Source organism: Lactuca serriola, chromosome 1 (assembly GCF_051521515.1).
Source record: "Lactuca serriola cultivar US96UC23 chromosome 1, Lser_US96UC23_V15, whole genome shotgun sequence".
NCBI classification, from domain to species: domain Eukaryota; kingdom Viridiplantae; phylum Streptophyta; class Magnoliopsida; order Asterales; family Asteraceae; genus Lactuca; species Lactuca serriola.
The window spans coordinates 29,987,522-30,008,613 of record NC_136408.1 but is presented as its reverse complement, the minus strand read 5'-3'; positions in this window follow the sequence as shown (position 1 = coordinate 30,008,613).

Below are 21,092 nucleotides of genomic sequence, written 5' to 3'. Positions count from 1 at the left end.
GGCGGTAGATTAACCCCACCACACTACTTTCATTTGACTCCTAGTTTTAGAAAATCTTAAATAATGGAATTTCCTATGATGCTATTACAATTTTAATATTCGATTTTTCTCTTGATGTTCTTAACTTTATGGACATATTTTAGAGGTTGAAATTCGGTTGAAGTTAAAAAAATATTATATCTTAATTTTTATAAGGGAAAATGAATTATCAGGATAATTATTTTTTTTGTTTTATTCACATTTAAGCAATTCTTTTATACATATTTTCTTTTGTAATGCTAGCTTCATACTAAAAAAAAAGAAAAAAAAAAGAAAAAAAGAAATAGCTACATGCTAGCATCAACAAAGTTAAGGAATGACATGCAACCCAATTAACGTAGTCTTAGAGTTATGAAAGGAAGATCAACGAAACCACAAATCTACAATATAATAAAAAAAATTGCTTTTTATACTTAGACTGACGAAATAAGACTACATTATTTTAGGTCCAAATCACCCATAAGACGGTCATACATACGGAAACCACAATCGACCTTTCCATTCTAGCAGCCGGTCTCGAGTCGATCCAATCAATCATGTTTGTAGGTGACTGAAACACATGCAAAACCAAATCAAGCCCGCTAGCAATTCGATTCCAAACCTACGAAGTTAAGGAGTAACAAAAAAAATATGGGAAACATCATCCTGATTAGACTGACAAATATGACATAGAACTGAATCCATAAATATACTCCTCTCTCCACTAACTGTCATAAGAGACACACTGTCCGACAATAAACGCCATAAAAAGACACTAATCTTGATTGGAACACACCTATTCCATCTCGTTGACCTCCCTCCAACCGAAAATCGAATAACATCAATATGTCGCCTTGTTGTCTTCAACATGTATACACCAGTAGTACCATAATCCTAACTCAATCTAGTTGGCTGTGAAGTCAAATTCACCATGGACAACAACTCCATAAGAGTGGACAATTGAAGCACCTCTTCCTATGACATCTTCTAAATTTTCAGACCAAAAAGAAAGTTCTTTACGCTTTAAAAATCATGATACTTTGTTTGCAGAAAATCCCAATATACAAAATCTTTTTGAGAACAATATTGCCTCAAATAAAATCGTAAGGTTGTCATAATCAATACAGATACATAAGTTACAGTGTCAAGACCTAATGGTCCGGAACACCATTGCAGCTTGTCTCTCAATCACTCGGCATCCTAATCAAGTTCTAGTAGCTAAAATCCTGATACATGTGATGCATACAAACTGAGTGGTTAAGGTTGAAAAACTTGGTGAGATACATAGGGATTTCAACCTCTCTCTCTCTCTCTCTCTCTCTATATATATATATATATATATATATATATATATATATATATATATATATATATATCTTGCAAAACCAACTGTTACCAAACAATGTATCTCAAACTTAGATACCTATAAATCAATCATAACCATCCCAACTGATCCTCACAGATCCTAGTTCATGATTATCATGAAGATAAACAGTATTAAAGCAAGGGTTCGACTACACAACTAGAGTCTTCCTTGGCTGGTGAAAGTCATAAAAGCATTCAAGCCATCAAAGTATTTGATGAATATGGTATCGCATTTCATCTACATCTGTGGGTTATGAACCCACACTAGCAACATAATTCACAAGACCATCTAGAATGATCAAGTGTTATCATCTTACTCTAGGAGACGACCAAACATACCATTACAGATTCCTGATGTGGACCCACCATTTCTGTTCATCCAAAAATGAATAGTATTTGTACCCCGATACGTATTTCGTCCATCGACACTTGAGAGTGTCACCGAACAGAACTGTACTCTCTCTTCGTAACTTACACATATTCTCCAAATGATACTACCCAATATCAAACTTAACTCAACTAGGTATCTATGATAAGTCTTATCCCATTAACGTGCAAAACTACTAAGCTCCCAATACCAACTCTGTTTAGATAACACTATCCTAATTAAATGTATATATTTAGCATAGAGTATTTAGGTATTAATATACTTTTATCATACTCTCTAATAATACTTCTATTATTATTATCATGTAATATATATATATATATATATATATATATATATATATATATATATCTTAACATATAAAGAACCATATTTGGTTCACATGTCATATATCATTAGATACATTTCTAACACATAATTTATGCAATAAGCATATAACTCACACATAAATTTTTTGACATATATTTAAAACTTTAATTAATACTTTTATTAAAATCATGTTCGTAGCTCACAAAAAAAGAGGATTGAGGCGAAGGGAACAGTTGGATTAGGTTTGAGCATCCCAATCTTCATCTTATTTTTTACATCAGTTATGACCAATTTTTTTCCTAATTCTTCTTAATAGGTGGTGAGTTTTGCAAGTTTGAAAATCAATGGAGGAAGATGTTTGTCGATGTTCATGGTGGGTGATGGTGACATGTGGTGTTCGTCGATGTTTACGTGTTTGTCGGAGTTCTAAGTTTTTTGGAGATACTAACAAACAGGAAGATGATGTTCAAGTGGATGATAGTTTTGTTTGGTATAAAGATTAAAGAGGGATAGATTTCATTAATTAATAAAAAATAAAAAGTTAATAAAAAATGAAAAATAAAAAAGTATGGGTAATATAGTCTTTTTATGTCTAAGAGGGACCAAAAACACAACAAAATAAAACTATATGGACGGTCTGAGTGTAAAAAAAAAAGTTAGGGACCAAACACACAATTTCACCTAACCACATGGAAGATTTCAGTAATTATATATATATATATATATATATATATATATATATATATATATATATATATATATATATAGAGAGAGAGAGAGAGAGAGAGTTCAATTGAGAAAAAAGGTTGACAACGAGGGAATGAATGTGGGCCACTCTTTCAGAATCAAGCGCTTAAGCGCTCCAACATACGCGACCGTCAGAACAGATTATATTCATATATGATAAAGTATAGAGGAACTGATTATTCGTATATGAATATGGTGATCGTGGTAGTTGCTGGCGGAGGGAAGATGGTGGATTCATATATGAATACACTTACATTTATATTCATATATGAATTTTAATCATCCTCCATCGCGTCAGTACAACGTTGAGTTTTGTGGTAAAAATAAATGAACAACTGAGAATGATTCTACATTTTCAACATTTTCTATTTTTTCAATTGAAGTTATTTCTCTCTCTCTCTCTCTCTCTCTCTATATATATATATATATATATATATATATATATATATATATATATATATATATATATATATATATCTGTGTGTGTGTGTTAAATGTGACTCGAGCATCCGAAGCATTCTCATGGAGCATTTGGAGCACTTGGGGTTAATGGAGCATGTGACAAATGAACGTATCACCTAAGAAGGAAATGGATAGAGAAAGGAATGGATCAAGTACCTAAAAAACTAATCTTCTAAAAGGGAGTACAAAGTACTGAAAGTGAAATGGAGCATCCTAGTGCAGGGATACGCCATCTATAAGGTAGATGCGCCATCTTATGCTTGGATGTGCCACTCTGAAGGTGGATATGTCACCAAGTGACTTGATATGCCACGAAGTCACTTGATATGCCACGAAGTGACTTAATATGCTACAAAGATGCTTGATATGCCACAAAGTGACTTTATATGCCACGAAGTCACTTGATATGCTACAGAGTGACTTGGTATGCCATCAAGTGACATGATATGCCATTTATGAGGAGGATACGCCAACTTGGAGAAGATGATTCATCACTTGATTAAGATGCGCCATCCTCATGCCTGATGTGCCATCTTAATGAAAGGATGTGCCACTTAGTTCCTTAGTATGCCAAGGCATCCCTTGATGAGCCATATGCTATAAAGTCCCCTATGATGCTCATGATTATTCAAGGAAGCTGATAAGTTAAATATGATCAAGGATTATTGCTTCATGCGCCACCATGATGGTTGATATGTCATGGTGATCTTGATGTGCCACTTTTTCATCTTGATATGCCACTATGGACCATGATGCTCCATCATGTGTATTGTTGATGCTCATGCAAGGATGAATGTTCCAGAAGATGTTGCATGGTAGATTGTGATTGGTTGAACTCTTTCATTGGCCTATGGGCCAATGGGCTTGGCCCATTAGGATTTTAGGTCTGATCCCTCAAGTATAAATAAGGATTCATGCTAAGTCATTTTGTATCTTGGATTCTAGAGTTTTAGGCGAATCTCTATGAAATTTATACTTGTAACCTTTGTTTGAGAGCTTTGAAATAAAGAATACTCCCCTCCTGCTCATGGACGTAGGTCACATTGACCAAACCAGGTAAATATTGTGTCTTGTGTGATTTTAGTTTTGCTAGTTATCCGCGTTGCATCCTAAAAAGTGGTATCAGAGGTGCGGTTTGTATCCATTTGATTAAAGATGGCATCTCACAAGTTTGATTTGGAGATGCTCAATGGATCAAATGAATTCGCTTTATGGTAGGTGAGAATGAGGGCTCTTTTGGTTCAACAAGGATGTACAACGACACTGGAAGGAGAAGCAAAACTGCCAAAGGACATGGTTGATGATAAGCTGGTGGACATTATGAAAAAAGCACATAATGCCATTCTGTTGAGATTGACAGATGAAATACTAAGGGAGGTCGTGGATCAAACAATTGCTTTTGGGCTCTGGGAGAAACTCTGTGACAAGTACCAGAACAACTCTCTGACGAACAAATTGTATCAGATACAAAGGTTGTATACTCTCAGAATGTCTGAAAGTACCCAAGTGAAAGATCATTTGGATAACTTCAAACGCATCATCTTGGATCTACAAGGGGTTTATCTGAAGATTCAAGATGAAGACCAGGTGCTCATTCTCTTACGCTCTCTTCTAAACTCATATGAGAATTTCGTTGATACCATGCTCTATGGTAGGACAATGATCGCTGTGAATGATGTGAATGACTCACTAATATCCAAGGAACTAAAAATAAAAGTTTCATATGGAGAAGAGGTGTCTAGTTTCGGCTTATTCATAGGGAGAGGAAGGACAGAAGAGAGGAAAGGGGAAATAAGGGGAGATCACGTTCAAAATCGAAGTCTACACATTCATCGAATGCCAAATGTTATATAACTGCAAAGAGAAAAGGCACTTCAATCGAAACTGTCCACAACTGAATAATAAATTCAAGAGTGAATCAAGCAGCAATAATAATGTTGTTGTGGTTTAGGAAAGCTTTGATGAAGGGGATGATAGTGAGGTACTGACTATTAGTACATCAAGTTCTGTTGATTCTTGGGTCTTGGATTTTGGAGCATCCTATAACATGACGTATAATCGTGATTGGTTCGACTCCTTCAAAGAGTGGGATGAAACAATCAAGATGGGCGATGATTGGGTGAGCATTATCAAGGGTAGTGGCACGGTGCAGATCAGGATGCATGACGGCATGGTCAGGAAGTTAGATTGCTGGTACGTTTCAGAACTTTGGAAGAATTTAATTTCTTTCAGTACATTGGTTAAAAATGGGATAAGTTACGCTAGTGAATGTGACTGGGTCAAAGTCACCAAAGGTTCTTTGGTTATAATGTAAGGGAATATGAATCCTGGAGGGATTTATATCCTAGAAGACAATACGGTTATGGAAACGGTGGTTGTATCTCAACCCTTGAATGAAGGCGATACTTGTTGGATTAAGTGTCTAAGCCCGTAACTATAATTGGTATATGCTTGAATTGATAGTAGCACAATCCTTTTGGGTTTCCCTCAAACCTAGCAATTGGACATGATGACTTTTAGAGAGAGAGAGAGAGAGAGATTAATTTATTATTTGATCAATAAATTAAAATAAATAGTCTATTAATATATCATGAAAATAATATATTAATTAGAAAAGCTATTATTTAATTAATAATTGATTAGAAATTAATTAGAATTAATTTGGAGATTAATAGAATTAATTAAAAGTGCACAGTTTAAAGTGCAATTGTTCAATAGTTGAACAGAAGGCTCCAGGACCTTCCACCATAGGGGTGGACAGTTTTGAGGGGACATTCTAGGGTTTCTAAAATATCCCATGTGGATAAATAAGGAATGAGATAAATATCAGATTTGAAATATTAATTTAATATTCAAATCAAGTTTATCTAGGGTTTCCTTGTACCACTATATAAAGATCCTTAACCCTTGCATTTTCGACCACTCATACCTCCATAGAGATAGCCGAAATTCTCCCCTCCCCTCTCCTCTCTCTATAGTCTTCCTTCTTGCTAGTTTGGGTGTCAGATATTAGAAGCACGACAATTGTGGTGTTTTCTTTGAAGAGATATACAAGTGAAGGATTCTTGTTATTTGCTACAATAACAAAAAGGTATGTAAAACTAAACCCTATTATGATTTTCGAAATATACCTAAGGTTTTAGGGTTTCTTATTTGGTGTTCTTAGTTATAGGTTTAATAGTGAAAACATAAATTCTTAGGTTGCATGTGAACTTAAGGGTTTTAAGTTTATTTGTTTTACCTAAATCCTATCAATACCAAGACAGAGTTGTGGTATCATAGGTTGGGGCACATGAGTGGGAAAGGCATGTCAGTGCTAAGTAAACAAGGACTAGTTGGTGGAGAGGCTACAAAAAGGATAAAGTTTTCTGAAACTTGTGTCAAGGGAAAGCATCACAAAGTGAAGTTTGGTACCGGTCAACACACAAGCAGGGAAATCTTGGCATATGTTCACTCATATCTGTGGGACCCGGCACCAATAAAGTCTCAAGTAGGATGCTTATACTTTGCGGCGTTCATTGATGATTATTCAAGGAAAGTTTGTTTGTACTTTCTAAAGACCAAAGATGAGGTGTTTGGGAAGTTCAAGGAGTGGAAGACCATGGTTAAGAAAAGGACTAGAAAACAGGTCAAGACCCTGAGGATTGACAATGGGTTGGAGTTCTGAAATGCTCCATTTGATAATTTCTACAAGGTAGAAGGTATAATGAGGCACCACACTATACGACACACAACACAACAAAATAGAGTGGCAGAACGGATGAACCAAACACCCATGCAGTGTACAAGGTGCATGCAAATATTTGCTAACTTATCCGAGAAATTTTGGGCAGACGCAGTTAACACTACTTGCTATTTGGTGAACAGATCACCATCAACTACAATAGACTTGAAGACTCCTCAAGAGGTGTGGTCCGGGAAACCCTCTTCTTATTCTCGTTTACATATATTTAGAAGCCCTGCATATGCTCATGTGAATGATCGTAAAATTGAGCCAAGGGCAATGAAGTGAATATTTCTAGGATATACGAATGGAGTAAAAGGTTATCGTCTATGGTGTATAAAAGAAGGAAGAACTCCTAAATTTACCATCAACAAAGATGTAAACTTTGATTAATCTACCATGGGTAACCAGGGAGGATGTGATACAAGTCAAGCAGGGAACAAATATCAGGGTGCTAACCAGAAGTTAGAGCTTGCATCTCAAACTCCAGGCAAAGTTATAATAAGTGATGAAGAGCAACGTAGCAGTAAACAACTTGGACAAGATGAAACCCAAGAACAACCCATGTGATCTTCATCTAGTGGTGCTGATGTCGGGAAGGACGATGGGTCTGAATCTATAGCAAACAGGAGATCCAAGAGGGTTATTCGACAACCTGCTAGATATGTGGGATGTGTCAATTCTGGTGAACTTAACTCCATTGCTTTTGCTTTAACAACAGGAGAAGACATTTACACTAAGGAGCCTCAATCGTTGTAACATCCCGAGTACTAGGTATAATATTTAATTAACTTGCATTCGTGATGTCAGATTAACTCGATGAGTTGGATGCCCCAACTTGGCGAGTAGAGGAGTTAATGGCCTCGTGATTTTTAGAGTCTAACTGACGAGTTGGAGGACCCCAAATCGACGAGTAGGAGCTGAGTGAGAAAACCCCAATTTTCAGGGTTTTTGTCCTATTTAAAGGACCTTAAGCCTTCATTTCCACCTCCTTTATCATCTTAACACTCTGAGAGAAACCCTAATCGAGCTATAACCTTGTGTGAGAGAAAGTGAGGCTAATATTGTGTACTTTAGTGCATTTTTTGGTGGAAGGTTGAGAAGCAAAAGGCTTGGGACGAGAAGGAGCTCTTGGACCCGGTGTTCATTCATTCCCAACTTCTGTTTGAAGGTAAAAAGTTACCACCTTGCTCATTGATTGGTTAGATCTCTTTCTAGGGAGTTTAGGGCCTTTTCCATCCTTCCTTGAGTTCTTGAATGTTTTGAGCTTGCCATGGAGTTGAGACTTCAGATTTGGACAATATAAGGTCCCTTGAGCCCAAAGATCCAAGCTTTATCAAGCTAGTGGCAAGCTTTTGTGCATTAAACCCCATATAGAGCTTGTTTCGGCATTTCGAGCCCTAGATGTCATGCATGGACGTAAAGCTTGCAACTTTACGTGGTATTTCAGCCTTGGGAGGCTAGATCTAGAGTTTGGGACATTATTTCTGCTTGAAATCGTCTGAAGGAGAATTGGTCTAGAAGGACTCGACGATTGCATGCGCCAACTCGACGAGTCAGTAAGGGTTTTCCCCGATAGTGTGGACACGCTACAACTCGGTGAGTTGATGAGACAACTCGACGAGTTAAGTTGGAGTTTTCCCGATTCTTCTAAGAATAGGAGGAACTCGACGCGCCGCATAGGTGCACTCGACGAGTTGGGTCAGCTGGGACTGTTGACTCTAGTGTTGACTTCCGTTGACTTTTAGGGTTTGGTCAATTGTGGACTTTGGAGACCATGGAGAGGTAAAATGGTCCTTTCACCCTTTTGAGATTTAGTGGAGGAATTAGCTTAACATCTCGGAGTGGTTATTACATGTAGCTAATTAGAAATGATCATATTATGTAGGCGAAGTCTAAACTGTTCGCGGGGTACTACTTCTACTTGCTTACTTACGAGGTGAGTCTTCTCACTATACTTATCTGAGTGGTAACACTAAGTGACCAGAGGGTCTTAGTTGAGTTATCGACCGCAGGGTCCTATGTGCTTATATTGAGGTATGTGATATTATGTACTTTGGCTTTGTGATATATGCTATACTATTTTGTGCTTACTGAGTTAGGACCGAAGGGTCCAAACCGAGTTGTGAGACCGGAGGGTCTTCACTGGGGTACGGGACTAGAGGGTCCAACCTGAGCTGTGAGACCGGAGTGTCTTCACTGAGACACATGACCAGAGGGTCCACACTGATTCGTGAGACTGAAGGGTCCTCACCGAGACGCATGATCGGAGGGTCCATGCCGAGCTATAGCCATGAGAGGCTTATTATTTGTGTATGTGGTATTTTGGGGAACTCACTAAGCTTTGTGCTTACCCTGTTGTATGTTATGTGTTTCAGGTACTTCTCAGGATCACGGGAAGGCGGCAACTTGATTGTACACACCTGTTCGAGATTTTTTTTGAGGATTCTGGGATATTATCATTTGTTTTGTTGATTTTGTTTAGACAATAGATACATTGTGTTTTTGAGAAAATGTGATATTGAGTTTTTATGTGATTTAAAAATGAAAATATTGTTGAAAATTTACGGCGTTACAATTGTATAAAGAGGCAGTGGCGAGTAATGAAGCAACAAATTGGTTGATGGCCATGAATGAAGATATGCAATCATTGGAGAAGAATAAAACATGGGATCTAGTTCCATTACCAAAGGGAGCAAAACTAGTGGGATGCAAATGGATCTTTAAGAAGAAGGAATGGATACCAGAAGTTGAACCAACTCGGTACAAGGCACGGTTGGCAGCGAAAGGGTTTTCTCAGAAAGAAGAAATTGATTATAACGATGTGTTCTCAACTGTCGTTAAGCACAAGACAATTTGATTTCTTTTAGCCATGGTGAGTGCATTTGATATGGAGCGTGAACAACTTGATGTGAAAATTACATTTCTTTATGTGAACTTAGAAGAGAAGATTTATATGTCCCAACCATAAGGGTTCCTTGATTCTAAGAAGAATTGTGTATGTTTCCTGAATAAATATCAGTATGGTTTGAAGCGGTATCCAAGACAATGGTACAAGAGATTTGATTCATTTATGATCTCTCATGGCTACACTTGGAACCAGTTTGACAATTGTGTATACTCAAAGGAATTATCAGTAGATTCCTACATATATCTATTCTATATGTTGATGATATGCTCATAATAGCCAAGGACATGGCTGGAATAAATGAATTGAAGGCGATCCTAAAGAACGACTTTGAAATGAAGGATTTAGGAGCAACAAAAGGATACTGGGAATGGAGATACAAAGGGATAGAATAGAAGTGCGGTTGTGTATTTCTCAGCAAAAGTACATTGAGAAAGTTTTGAATTCTTTCAACTATGATCAGTCCAAACCAGTTGGCACTCCTTTGACGGCTCACTTTAAACTTGGTCCAGATACTATACCCACAACTAATGAAGAAAGGAAGTACATGAGCATGGTACCTTAATCTAGTGTTGTTGGAAGTCTCATATATGCAATGGTCTATGCCAGACCTGATTTGGCTCATTCAGTTAGCATGGTAAGCAGGTTTATGAGCAATCTAAGGAAGGCTCATTGGGAAGCTTTCAAGTGGGTCATGCAATACTTGAAGGGAACGACGGATGTTTGGTTGGTGTATGGAGCTAATACGAAGATTGACTTTGTTATATATGATCACTCTGATCATGAAGGTGATTTATTGAAGCGCAAGTCACGAACATGTTATATTTTCACTTTGTTCGGGTGTGCCATCAGTTAGAAGTCAACGTTACAAGATACCGTGGCTTTGTCTACAACTGAATCCAAGTACATGTCTATGATAGAAGGAATAAAGGAGGAGATATGGCTATATGGGCTTATTCAGTGTCTTGGTCTAAGGGTGGAGAAGCCGATATTGTACTATGACAGTCAAACTATGTTGAATCTTGCAGAGAATCCTATGTATCATGAGAAGACGAAGCATATTAATGTCAGATTGAATTTCATTCGTGATATTTTAGAAATAGACATGTTCTCAATTCTGAAGATTGATACCAAGGTGAATCCAACAAGAATGTTAACAAAGTCGTTGCCATAGAGAAGTTCTTAGACTTGGTTGATGTTCGCAGGAGGTAAGCCCCTTCGGGGCTTGATGGCAGGAAGGCAGAGGAAGTTCTTGTTTGAGGTGGAGTTCAGAGGATGCTCAAGTCAAGGTGGAGATTGTTAAATATGATTCGAGAATCTGGAGCATTTAGAGCACTTGGAACTTAGTGGAGCACTTGGTGTTCATAGAGAATGTGACAAAGGAACGGATCATCCGAGAAGGGAATGGATCATCAGACCAAGGAACGGATCAAGGGCTAAAGGAACAGATCTTCTAAAAGGGAGTATGGGGCATCTGAAAATGAAATGGTGCATCCCTATGCCTGTATGTGCCATCTATAAGCTAGATGCGCCATCTTATGCTTGGATGCACCACTTTGAAGGTAGATATGCCACCAAGTGACTTGATATGCCACGAAGTCGCTTGATATGCCACGAAGTGACTTGATACGCTACAAAGTCACTTGATATGCTACGAAGTGACTTGATATGCCACGAAGTCGCTTGATATGCCACAAAGTGACTTCATATACCATCAAGTGATAGGATATGCCATTCATGAGGAGGATGCGCCAACTTGGAGTCTAGATATGCCAACTTGGAGAGGATGCACCATCCCTTGGTCAAGATGTGCCATCCTCATGCCTGATGTGCCATCTTGGTGCAAGGATGTGCCACTTGGTTCCTTGATATGCCAAGGTATCCCCTGATAAGTCGTATGCTATGAAGTCCCCTATGATGCTCAAGATTATTCAAGGAAGCTCAAAAGTTGAAGATGCTCAATTATTATTGCTTGATGCGTCACCGTGATAGTTGATATGCCATGGTGATCTTGATGTGCCACTCTTGCATCTTGATATGTCACTATGGATCATGATGCTCCATCATGTGTGTTGTTGATGCTCATGCGAGGATGAATGTTCCAGAAGATGTTGTATGACAGATTGTCATTGGTTGACCCCTTTCATCGGCCTATGGGCCAATGAGTTTGGCCCATTAGGGTTTTAGGTCTGATCCATCAAATATAAACAGAGATGCATGCTAAGTTATTTTGTATCTTGAATTCTAGAGTGTTAGGCAAATCTCTGTGAAAATTGTACTTGTAACCTATGTTTGAGAGCTCTGAAATAAATAATACTCCCCTCCTGTCTGTGGTCGTAGGTCACCTTGACCGAACCACGTAAATACTGTGTCTTGTGTGCTTTTAATTTTGTTAGTTATCCGCTTTATTTCCTATATATATATATATATATATATATATATATATATATATATATATATATATATATATATATAATATAATTAAATGTTAATTATAAATATTATATGATTGTATGACTAATTTTGGTCCATTAGATTTAGAAAGTCAAAGGTTGTCATTAAATGGCATGATGGTAATTTTTAAGTAAAAAAAATCAAGTTTCTATCATGAAACCGTCAATATAGGTAAAAGAGACAAGACTTCTAATTATATTTGGAAGGAACCGGATCTATAGGATAATGATCAAAATTCCCCTTATATTTGAGGATATAGATACTTATCTTTTTTTCCCAACCCTATATGCGGCTATTACACCATTCTTGAAAATGAGTTTTTTTTTTTTTTTTTCTTCCGGAATAGTCACATTCAAAGATAATTTTCTTTTCACCGTTATTAGTGATTAATTAGCATGATTAAGAAAATCAATGAATTATGTGACTAACATGCTTAAAGAGTGGTATTCTTTAAGCTATTCACCCTTAACATTGTTTTACCTTTAACATTGTTCTTCTTTAAGAATTGCCACTGATACTATTTAAGAATTACCTATGTAATGGTTTTTCACAAAATTTAAGACCTTGATGCAGAAAGAGTGATATATGTACAATTGTATGAATTATCAAAGTGAATGTTAATCGTAATGTTTAATGCTTAAAGAATGGTAAATATTTTAATGCTTCAAGAATGGTAATAATGTATTTAAATATAAACAACACTAGTTTCACCGTTCTTCAAAAATGTTAACAATATATATAAAGATAAACAAAATTAGTTTCATATGCGAATGAACAAATCTGCATTATGGGTTCTCCGTAAAATCAAAGATTAGAAAATTTTCTCACTCTCATCTCCTTTAATCAAACTGAATGTTGGTTCCCATTTAAATCAACAACTCATCATCATTGTTCCTTGCATGTGCATATATTCGATTTTCTTGATAGAAACTTCATTGATTATGACTTTCATCTTCTTCAATAGAGTAATATATTGCAATATATAGAAAACAAATTTAATATAATATCGATTCTTGAAAATAGAAAAGATGAAAAATTATAAAATTTCACTTTCATATTCTTTGAGAATGCAACCAGAATTAACCAAATTCTTATAGAATGGTTAAATATATTCAAACTCATATTAGTAGAATATTAGTAACTATTCTAAAAGAAGGTGTTGTTTATATTAAGCCATAAACAGGGACTACACCTTATTTACCCACATGTAATTTTATCCTGTCAAATGTTGTTATACTTTCCGTGTATATCGCAATTAGTTAGGTTTAACTTATTATAAATACCCGCTTTATATTGCTCTGTAAATATACAATAATATACAAAGAATTTCCCTCTCGCCTTTTCTTCTTCTTCTTCTCTGTATTCATATTCTAATATGGTATCAAAGCTCGGTTCTCCACATACCACACCCAAAAATTCTCCTCCATCTTCTCCAAAACAACCGGTCATGGACAGCGGCTCCTCTTCTCTCACCATCAACACCATTCTCAAAGAGATAACCATTGTCAATTTTCCAGCAACCCTAAAATTGACTTCCACAAATTATCTTGGGTGGAAAACACAAATCGAGGCACTACTACATGGACTTGATCTTTACCGATTCATCGATGGTTCTCACCCTGCACCAACTCCTACAATCGCGGCTGATGGTTCAATCACTCCACATGTCGACTACCAGAAGTGGTTCAGGCAAGACCGGTTGCTTTTTGGAGCTCTTGTTGGGAGTCTATCTCCACAAATCGTCCCATTGGTCACAAACGCTTCTTCTTCACTCGAAGCATGGAAAACCCTAGCGGGCACTTATGCGTCCCCATCACGGGGGCACATCAAACAACTGCAGTATCGTCTCAAACAGATCACAAAAACCTCAAACCAGACAATTACCGACTATATGCAGAACATCAAAACTGTGGTTGATGAACTTGCTATACTGGGCAAGAAACTCGACCAGGAAGATATTACAGATGTTGTTGCCTATGGACTCGATCAATCCACATATAAACCCATTATTGATGATGTACACGCAAGGGACTCACCTATTACTTTCAACGAATTGCATGAAAAACTCATAAATCATGAGTTAACAATAGCTCAACAAGTCCCTGCTACTGTTGGAATTCATCAACCAGCGACTGTCTTCTATGCCAACCACAACTCCAACAAAAAATCATGGTCTCCTCGCCAACAATCAACCACCACAGGCTTGCTTCCTACTCCAGCAAAACAGGTTCCCCAAACAAGTAGTCAACGCCCATTTTTAGGCAAATGCCAATGGTGTCATCAGAAAGGACACTCATTGAGCAACTGCTCAATTTTTAAAAGATCCTTTCCCATTGCTTCTGTACCACCATATCGACACACACAGATCCAAAATGCACAAGCCCATGTCATGAGTCCTCTTCCAACAGCAAACACAGCAAATTGGTTGTTTGACAGCGGGGCTAGTTTTCATGCAACAAACGACCTCAACAATCTTTCCATCCATGCACCTTATGATGGAACTGAAGAACTAGTTATTGGTGACGGTTCGTGTCTACAAATCTCCCATATCGGCTCTGTTGTCATTCATACACCCAACACACCACTAATTTTAAAAAATGTCCTTTATGTTCCCTCCTTATCTCAAAACATCATGTCTATCTCTCGCTTATGTCTTGATAATCATTTTCTAATAGAATTTTATTCTTTTGTTTTTGTCATTAAGGATCTGGCATCCAAACTTCCTCTCCTCCAGGGAACAGCAACTAAAGGGATGTATGAACTTCGATCAGCTCCTTCACCTACCATCTTCACAATGCATCGTTCCAATCCCTCCATGTGGCACCATCGATTAGGCCACCCACAAAATAAAGTATTCAAGCAATTGTCTTCCTCTCTTTCTTTTGATTCAAGTTCTGTTGACAATTGTAATTCATGTCAGATTAATAAAAGTCATTGTTTACCATTCCACGAATCCTCTCTTACATCTAATGCACCATTAGAACTTATTTTTTCAGATGTTTGGTGTTCTCCTGTTGAATCCTTTGATCATTTCAAATACTACATTATATTTGTTGATCATTTCACTAAATATATATGGCTTTATCCTATGAAAAGGAAATCTGAATCACTTTCCATATTCACTCGCTTTCAGCTCCTAGTTGAAAATTATTTCAACACAAAGATAAAACAATTCTTCTCTGATAATGGCGGTGAATACATAAAACTTGCCACCCACCTTGCATCATCAGGTATCTCTCATCTCACCTCTCCACCCTACACACCTCAACACAATGGCTATGCTGAACGAAGGCATCGACATATTGTCGAAACAGGCCTAGCCTTACTCTCCTACTCCAAAATACCAGTCACCTTCTGGCCATTTGCATTCACCACAGCTGCTTACCTCATAAATCATCTACCTACCTCCACTCTACATAATCTCTCCCCATTCCGATGTCTCTTCCAAAAAGAACCAAACTACCTCAAACTAAAAAGCTTCGGATGTTTATGCTACCCATGGCTCAGACCCTATTCCCCTCACAAACTCCATCCTAAATCTACACCTTGTATCTTCGTTGGTTATTCATCCACCCAAAGCGCATACTATACATATGATCCTAGCTCTTCTAAAATTTACACATCTAGACATGTTATCTTCATAGAAAATGAATTCCCTTTCACCAAACTCACAAACACCTCACCCTCTCACTCACCAGTTAATCTTGATGACTGGGTTCCTCTTTCTCTTCCAATTCTCACCTCATCTACTCATTACCCACCATCACATACAAACCACACAACATCCTTCACTCCCACCTCCAACCCTCCTTCCTCTCCTTCACCTAACGAAAATATAAACCTCATTCCATCTCCCATCCATGATATTCATTCTCCCAACTCATCTCCTCCAGCTACAAGAATGAACACTAGCCCAAACCCTAAACCAAACACACATTATTTCAACTCTGATTTCAAATTATACACTGCTTCTCCCTCTTATCCATTAGAACCTACCACAACCACTCAAGCCCTTAAACATCCAGCATGGCGCCAAGCCATGCAAGAAGAATCTGATGCCCTGAAACGCAACAACACTTGGTCTCTCGTACCTTCTTCTCAAGCACAAAACCTTGTTGGATGCAAGTGGGTATACCGAACGAAATATAAACCAGATGGATCCATTGAACGCCTTAAAGCACGCCTAGTTGCAAAGGGTTTTCATCAACGCCCCGGTATTGACTACAAAGAAACTTTCAGTCCTGTTCTAAAACCAGCCACCTTACGACTTTTTCTCTCTCTTGCAATTTCACATAACTGGTCCTTAAGGCAACTAGACATAAACAATGCCTTCTTGCAAGGAAATCTCAATGAAGATGTTTACATTTCTCAACCCCCAGGATTCGTTCATTCCTCATTTCCAAACCATGTTTGCAAGCTAAACAAAGCTCTATATGGTCTCCGTCAAGCATCTAGAGCTTGGTATAATGAACTCAAATCTTACCTAAAATCTCATGGCTTTAAAGCTGCCATCTCTGACCCATCTCTCTTTATTCTTCACCATAATTCCTTACTCATCCTAGTTCTTGTTTATGTAGATGATATCATTTTCACAGGACCCTCTCCCACACATCTCTCACAATTTATTACTAATCTTGCTAATAAATTCTCTCTCAAAGATTTGGGTCCCTTATCTTATTTTTTAGGGATCGAAGTAATTCCTAACTCCACTAGTATTCTTCTCTCTCAAAGGAAATACGTCATTGACATCATCACTAGAGCCAAAATGAGTGATTGTAAACCCGTTTCAACACCAATGACTAGTTCTGAACCTCTAACCTTGACAGGTGGTACACCTCGTTCATCACCAACTGAATATCGTGCCTTAGTCGGTGCTTTGCAGTACTTATCCTTAACTAGACCAGATATATCTTTCACAGTTAATCGCCTGTCTCAATTTATGCATGCACCCACTTCCTTACACTGGACAACTTTGAAGCGGTTACTAAGATATCTGCATGGCACTTTACACCATGGTATACTCCTAAAACGCAACTCACCACTCACTCTCCATGCATTCACTGACGCTGACTGGGCTGGTGACAAAGACAACTACAGAAGTACAACCGGATACATTGTCTACCTCGGCTCAAACCCTATCTCATGGAGTTCAAAACGACAAAGTACTCTTGCTAGAAGTTCCACCGAAGCTGAATTTAGAGCAGTTGCATCTACAATGACCGAAGTTCAATGGCTTACATCATTACTCAGTGAACTTGGATATCAATCTGCAACTACACCAGTCATTTATTGTGACAATCTAAGCGCCACCTCCTACTCAGCAAACCCAGTCTTCCATTCACGAATGAAGCATCTTGCCTTAGACTTCCATTTTGTACACGAAAAGGTCCAGCAAGGTTCCCTCAGAGTTCAACACATCGCTGGAGATGATCAACTCGCTGATGCTCTAACCAAATCTCTTCCACGACCACGTTTTCACTACTTACTATCCAAGATTGGTCTCATCTCCGGATCGTCCATCTTGCGGGGGCATATTAAGCCATAAACAGGGACTACACCTTATTTACCCACATGTAATTTTACCCTGTCAAAATGTTGTTATACTTTCCGTGTATATCACAATTAGTTAGGTTTAACTTATTATAAATACCCGCTTTATATTGCTCTGTAAATATACAATAATATACAAAGAATTTCCCTCTCGCCTTTTCTTCTTCTTCTTCTCTGTATTCATATTCTAATAGTTTAAACCGTAAATTCAGAAAAAAAGAAAAAAAAAACTTTTCCAGCAACGATATTATTCTCATATTCAATTCTTAAAGAATGATACTCTTAATGTCAAATGAAAAATCTTTTAGAACTGACTCCTGCATTTCAAATATCAACTAGAGAATATAATTCTTAATGTGTTACTTGGAAAAAAGATGGCTTTGCCGAGTAACAGTTAATGTAAACAATTCTTTTTACCTTTCTTCTAATATTCCCTCCTTCATTCTGCTTTTGATTTCTTGAGTCTCGACAAAGATGTTGATAGCAATATCAAATTGTCTTTGTTGAATAGCATAAAAAACACTTAATTTGCACTAAAATTTTAATTTGACACATGTTTTTTTTTCTCAAATTTGACATTGTGTTTTCCAATTGGTTACAATTCTGATCATTTGACCGGTCAACCAAGTTACATGCTGACGTGGCATGATGACGTGGTATGCGGACATGATATGCTTACGTGTCAAAATTGATTTTTTTTTTCCACAAAAAACACTAAATTTTCACTTTTTTCGATTTTGACACTAAGTTTAATTTTTTCTTTCAATTTTGACACTATGTTTTTTTTTCCAAATTGATCATCATTTTTACTAATTTTGTTCAATATTGACAATTTTCTATCTGAAACTGTATAAGTAACTTTTTAATACATTTAAACCGAATAAATACGTTTTTTTTCAATTAAAAACCATAGTTTTGTATAAATACAAGGTATTTTTCTTTTTTTACATTTAAACCATAATTTTATGTATAAATATGTATTTGTTATATAAAAACCGTATTTTATATTAAATATACAACTTTAAAATGAGTTTGGAGGTTTGGACGCGTGTAGTCAATTAAACACCGGATGTCAAGTTTGCAACCCTGAAATTTTTATATTTTATTAGAAACTTATGGTTAGTTTGATTCTCATTATATAACTAATGCATATTTATACATTATGCTTTGAATGTAAAATAATAATAATAATAATAATAATAATAATAATAATAATAATAATAATAATAATAAACACCTTGTATTTAAATAAAAAATATGGTTTTTAAACGAAAAAAATATATATTTATATGGTTTAAAATGTATTAAAAAGATATATTTATATGGTTTTAAATGGAAAATGGTCAAAATTGAACAAAATTTAATAAATGATATTCGATTTAGAACAAAAAAAACATAGTGTCAAAATTGAAAAAAAGAAATAAACTTATTGTCAAAATCGAAAAAAATGAAAACCTAGTGTTTTTTATGGAAAAAAAATCAATTTTGACACGTCAGTATATCATGTCAGCATGCCACGTCATCAAAACTGACACGTCATCATGTCACGTCAGCATGTAACCTGATTGACCGCTCAAGTGGTCAGAATTGTAACAAACTGAAAAACACAGTGTCAAATTTGAGATAAAATTGTCGTTTATGTTATTTACCGTTGGATATTTTGACATATGTTCATGCCCAAATCGATTCTAAATCTACGCAATTTGAAATTGAAAACAAATAAACATCGATTTTTAATTCGGATTAACCATTGATTTAAAAAAAGAAAAACCTTACATCGTGATGATGTGAAGTAGATGCCGATCACAATTAAAGATTTTTAAAATAAACTTTGTTCTTTTATGAAGATCATAAGATCAAATGAAAGGTGTCGAGTAATATGGAAATTGATTAAAACGTTAATCTTACTACTTCCATATATATTGTTGAATTATTTATGGAAAATATATTAGACAAATGTAAAATTCTGTACTTATCGTTAATAATTAGGGACCATAATTTGTCATACATTCACACAATAACTGATGTTTTATATGATCTTAATTCTCTCTCTCTCTCTCTCTCTCTCTCTCTCTCTATATATATATATATATATATATATATATATATATATATATATATATATATATATATATATATATATTCTAATAAAAGAATAGGTTTAATTACCAATTGACAAGTGTCATACAATTAGAACACCTCATTAATGTTATATATTCATTATCATGCTACTTGTCAATCTATTAATTATTCATTTCAAATTTCAAATTTTAAATTTTTTCACTCTAATTACATTAAACTAATAATTGATTTTTTTATTTAAATTTCAAATTTCAAATTTTCTCACTCTAATTATATTAAATTAATAACATTAGATTGAAAAATAAAATAAATTTAATACATATTATAAGATGATATAACTTCATGTATTTATTTAAATCAAGGATTATAATTTTATATAACTAAAAAAATTTCTCTTAAATAACAATTTATTTAAAATAATTAATTAATAATTTTGACTTTTTATATGAAAGTTTAATTAATTTTATAACCGTGGTTCTCACGGGTTATAAACTAGTATATATATATATATATATATATATATATATATATATATATATATATATATATATTGAAGTTCAATAGAAAACCATAATTAACAATGAACCAATCGTGAACGTCGTAAATCATAATGATCAACGCTCAAGGAAATAGAAGTACAATTTTACATTGGACGCACACATACCGGGTTATACCAAAAAATTCACCTCTTTTTTCCGTTTAAAATTTTTTTAGGCCACATTTTTTATAAAAAAAAAAAAAAAAAAAAAAAAAAAAAAAAAAAAAAACGAATGTATATATATATATATATATATATATATATATATATATATATATAGATATTATTATTATTATTATTATTATTATTATTATTATTATTATAAAAATAGAAAGACAACTACGAATCGGAATTATCTGAAACAGAAAATGATGGGTTAAGAACTAGTTTTTATTTGATAACTAAATGCTTTAATAAATTCATATAACATATCCTCAAGTATTGATCTTAATTTATCCTTTATTAAAATTAAAACTGTTTCAAAATATGTTTATTTTATTATATAGTTTATCTTATACGCTTCGAAATAATTATCATGTTTTAAATA